We start from the raw sequence: 5,000 nt of genomic DNA on the forward strand, positions 1-5,000 counted from the left end.
CTCTCTCTCTCTCTCTCTCTCTTTCATCCCAACCGCCAACCGCCCACGCCCGCACCCAAACCATCCCCAAAGCCTAGGGAATAATCAGGTATATATTTAATATGCGGCAAGACGTTTAATATGTTTCTGGTCGAGGGAAGGAGCAGGAGGAGGAGGAGGGGGAGGAGCGATGGGGGAGGGGAGAAGGGGAAGAAGGAGGGTGAGGGGGAGGAAGGGAAGGTGGAAGGGGAGGGGTAAAAGTGGAAGGAGGATAGTGGAAGAGGAGGAAGAGAAGGGGCAGGGGAAGGGAAATAGGGGGAAGGGAAAAAGGAGAAGGGGGAACAGAGGGAGGGGAGGAGGATAGGAGGAGAGAGGAGGGAGGGAGTTGAGAAAAGGATATGAAGAAGAAGATGGAGGAGTAGAAGTGAAGATGACGAGGGGGAAAAGTGAAGAGGAGAGGGAGACGAGAGTAGATGGGAGTAGAGAAGTGGGAACTAAGGGGAAGGGGCGAAGGGAGATGAGGGGAGAGGGAGAAGAGGAGAGGGGGGACGAGGAGAGAGGGGGGTGAGGGGAGGGGGGAAGAAGTCATTCATCACCTGAAAGAAGACGCGATGATTAATGGTCGAATCTTCAAACTTAACGATGATTAAAGTCTTTGAGATTCTGCCTTGTTAAGCGATTGGAACGTTTTGGTGAATCACCCTAATTGACCAGCTGTGAAGAGGGGAGAGAGGGAGAGAGAGAGAGAGAGAGAGAGAGAGAGAGAGAGAGAGAGAGAGAGAGAGAGAGAGAGAGAGAGAGAGAGAGAGAGAGAGAGAGAGAGAGAAAGGAAGATTTAGAAAGAGAGCGATTTAGAGAGTGGGGAATAGATTGAGAGAGAGAGAGAGAAAGAGAGAGAGAGAGAGAGAGAGAGAGAGAGAGAGAGAGAGAGAGAGAGAGAGAGAGAGAGAGAGAGAGAGAGAGAGAGAGAGAGAGAGAGAGAGAGAGAGAAGAAGAAGAAAGAAGTGAGAGAGAGGTTTATAAAAAAAAAAAAAAAAAAATCGGGTGGGGAGGAGGTAACAAGAGAGAATCCAAGGGAAGGCGACCATTTTTGTTCCCTTCCTTCCTGTTCCCCGTTTTTTTCCCTTTTCCTTCCCTTTCCTGGATCAGCCCCCCCTCCCCTGCCATCACACCCTTCATCTCCTCTCTCCCTCTCTCCTCTTCGTCTCCATCATTCCCCTTTCCCCCTTCTTTTTTCACTCCTCTTCTCCTTCGTTTATTCCTCTTCCCCCTTTCCTTTCCCCCTTTTCCCTTATCCGTTCTCTCCAATGTCCCCCTCTTTCCCCCTCTTTCACACTATCCCCTTTCTCTCCCTCCCTTTTCCCTTCTTTCTCCCTCTTTCTCCCCGCTCACCTTTCCCCTCTTCCCTCTTTCCCTGTCCAATCTACCCTTTCCCCTCTTTCTCCCTCGCCCCCTTTCCACTCTTTCCCTCTCTCCAGTCCCCCTTTCCCTTTTTCCCCTCGCCCCTTTCTCCCCGCCTCCCTTCCCCCTAACTCCCGCCCCCCTTCCCCCCTTCTCCCTCGCCCCCTTTCCCCCCACTTTCCCCTCTTTCTCCCCTCGCCCCCCTCCTCCCAAGGGATATAATATCGACGCTTATTGATGCGTGACCTTAATCGAAAAATGGTGTCGGTTGTTGCGGAAGAGAGCGTGAGAGAAGCGGCTCCGGTATTAACACGTTGGAGGGCGGTTCGGAGATGAGGGAGGGAGTGAGGGGAGAGGTGAGGGGAAGGGAGGGAGGGAAAGGCAGAGGGGAGAGGGAGAGGAGTGAGGGGGAGAAGGGTGAGGAGGGGATAGCGGAGGGGATGGAGGGGGAGGGAGGGGAAGAGGTGAGGGGAGATGAGGGAGGGAGTGAGGGGAGAGGTGAGGGGAGATGAGGGAGGGAGTGAGGAGAGATGAGAGGAAGGGAGAGGGAGATGAGGGGAAGGAGAGGGGAGGTGAGTGGGGGGAGGGGAGGGAAGGATAGTTGGGTGAGGGAGAGGTTAGAGGGCGGTTCGGAGATGAGGGAGGGAGTGAGGGGGAGGGGAGAGGTGAGGGGAGGGGAGGGGGAGGGAGGGGAGAGGTGAGGGAAGGGGAGGTGAGGTGAGGGGAGGTGAGGGGAAGGGAGGGGGAGGGGAGGGAAGGGGGGGGAGGGAAGGTAAGGTGAGGGGGGTGGGGAGAATGAGGGAAGGGGTGGGAGGGGAAGAGGTGAGGGGGAGAGGGTGAGGGAGGGGAGGGGAGAGAAGGTGAGGGAAGGTGGGCGGGGGAGAGGTGAGGGGAGGTGAGGGGGAAAGGTGAGGGGAGGAGGAGGGAGAGGGGAGGGGGAGAGGAGGGGAGGGAGGAGGGAGGTGAGGTGAGGGGGAGAGGTGAGAAGGATAGTTGGAGTGAGGGAGAGGTTAGAGGGCGGTTCGGAGATGAGGGAGGGAGTGAGGGAGAGTTGAGTGAGGGGAGAGTTGAAGGGAGGGTAGTTGAGTGGGAAGAGGTGAGGGAGGTGAGGGGAGAGGTGAGGGGAGAGGAGCTGAATGCATTTACTTGGGTATGAATTAGGTTTAAATATATATGTGCATGAGAGAGAGAAATAGATGAAGAATGAGAGAGAGAGGGGAAAGAGGATAGAGGAGTGAAAGAGAGAGAGAGAGAGAGAGAGAGAGAGAGAGAGAGAGAGAGAGAGAGAGAGCGTGTGCGTATCTATATATGCAAGTATATATAAAAGTATATCTATTCACGTGCAGTAAATATAATAACGCCTTCGGAAACCTTTTTCACGAAGCCTATATAGCCACTCACATTCTCAAAAAAAAAAAAATATATATATATATCGATACATAAACTCACGCGCACAAAGAACGAATAGCTACACACAGAGATAAATAAATAAAAAGGTAGATAGATAGATTGATTGGTACATCCGCAGCACGAGCGTATTTTTTTTTTTTTTTCTTTTTTACACGGCTGAAATTACTATTGATCGATACTCAATCACTATCTCCTGCTGTGACTAAGGAGTGGGCGAGAGAGAGAGAGAGAGAGAGAGAGAGAGAGAGAGAGAGAGAGAGAGAGAGAGAGAGAGAGAGAGAGAGAGAGAGAGAGAGAGAGAGAGAGAGAGAGAGAGAGAGAGAGAGAGAGAGAGAGAGAGAGAGAGAGAGAGAGGGAGAAGGTAGAGAGAGAGAGAGAGTGGTGGGTAAAGGAAGGAAGGAGATGGCGAGAGAGGAAAGAAAAGGGGAGAAAGGAGAGGAGAGAGAATCATGATACACATGGTATAAACATCATTTTGTGAGACATGAGATTAATAAATGTATCAGGGCACACACACACACACAAACAAACACAAACACAAACACACACAAACATACACACTAACACACTCACACACAAATACAAACACACACACACAAACATACACACTAACACGCACACACACACACACACACACACACACGGACCCGCTCCCTCGTATATCACTACCAGTTCAGCTTTAATCTTTAAGGTGGTTGTGTAAACAGCGCCTCATCATCGTCTACCACACACTACGGCCGCCCATTCACCCACACGCCCACAAATCCACTAATAGCAACCCTCCCATGCAACATTCACGTTCATATACACATGCGGAAAGATGCAACATTCACATTCATATATTTAGAGAGGAATGTTTGTTTATTCATGTACTTGCAGAAATAATCAACATCCACATTCACATACACTTACATATGTGCGGAACCGTACACACACACACATGCATAAGTATTTAACATTCGCACACACACACACACACACACACACATAAACACACACACACACACACACACACACACACACACACACACACACACACACACACACACACACACACACACACACACACACACACACACACACACACACACACACACACACACAAACACACACACAAACGCACACACACACACACACACACACACACACACACACACACACACTCACTCACTCACACAAAGAAGTACTTTGCTAACAACTTACATTATATTCTGCAAAGGCGAAACCCGTGCGAGAATAACACCTTTGTTGGTGATGATAATGACTTACTAATATAACCGAGGTAATAAAACCATAGTGTTACTAAGGATAATGATATCATTATCGATGCTGATGATAGTAATAATGATAAAATTATGGTAAACCACAGAGGGAAATTTATAGGTCTACATTTCACAAGGTCAGGACTACTCCCCCCCTCCCCCCCCCCCACCCTCCCACCATTCATGGAAATAGGGTAATAATTATAACAAATATTTACATCCTGTTCTGAATGGCTGTTGCTGTTAGGGATGCCACTGGTGGACGTTTTAGGAGCGTTTTTTATTTGTTTTTTTCTTTTATTGTTGTTCTTTTTAGATTTCGAGTTTTTTTCCGTTTTATTCGTTTTCGTTTTAGTTTTTTAGTTTTTCGTATTTTCGTATTTTTTTGTTTCCTGTTCTTCGTCTTCATTTTCTTTTCTTTTTTCGTTTCCTTTTTGTCTGTTTCTCATTTGACTATCTTTGTTCTTTGTCTGTTTATCTTACAATCTCATTTTCTCTATTTATCATTCTAATTATTCCTGCTTATTTTTTAGACCTCAATTTTGATTCATATTTATCATCACTGCTGCATTTCTTTTATTCATTACCCTTTGTCTAAAATATCAGTTCATATATTGGCTTATATATCTATCTATAATTAACATATACAATAATTAATTATCTATGATAAATCATGTATAAGATATTTTGATATCTATCTGCAATTTTTACTTGTTCCCTCTCCATCAACATCTCCTCTAACCCTTCAATTATTCCCCTTTCCTTTATTCCTTCTTTATTACCGCTTTCCTTCTCCTCCTCTTCGCCATCAGTTTCTCCATCTCACTCATTCGCTGCAACAAAACCAAACAATCTAGCAATGAAAACCTCTGCATTAATTAGTAGAAGCTAGAGTTAATTAAAGGACATTATGATAATCAGAAGACATACTTTATGCATTGCTTATTC

General features: G+C 47.2%; 1 protein-coding gene across 1 annotated transcript in view; it reads left to right on the forward strand.

The window, feature by feature from the left end:
• LOC113804681 (homeotic protein antennapedia) overlaps nucleotides 1-5,000 on the forward strand; it is a 417,805-nt gene that overhangs the window by 110,448 nt on the left and 302,357 nt on the right. The gene's annotated exons all lie outside the window — the stretch shown is intronic.

This window comes from Penaeus vannamei, chromosome 35 (assembly GCF_042767895.1).
Source record: "Penaeus vannamei isolate JL-2024 chromosome 35, ASM4276789v1, whole genome shotgun sequence".
In the NCBI taxonomy this organism is placed as follows: domain Eukaryota; kingdom Metazoa; phylum Arthropoda; class Malacostraca; order Decapoda; family Penaeidae; genus Penaeus; species Penaeus vannamei.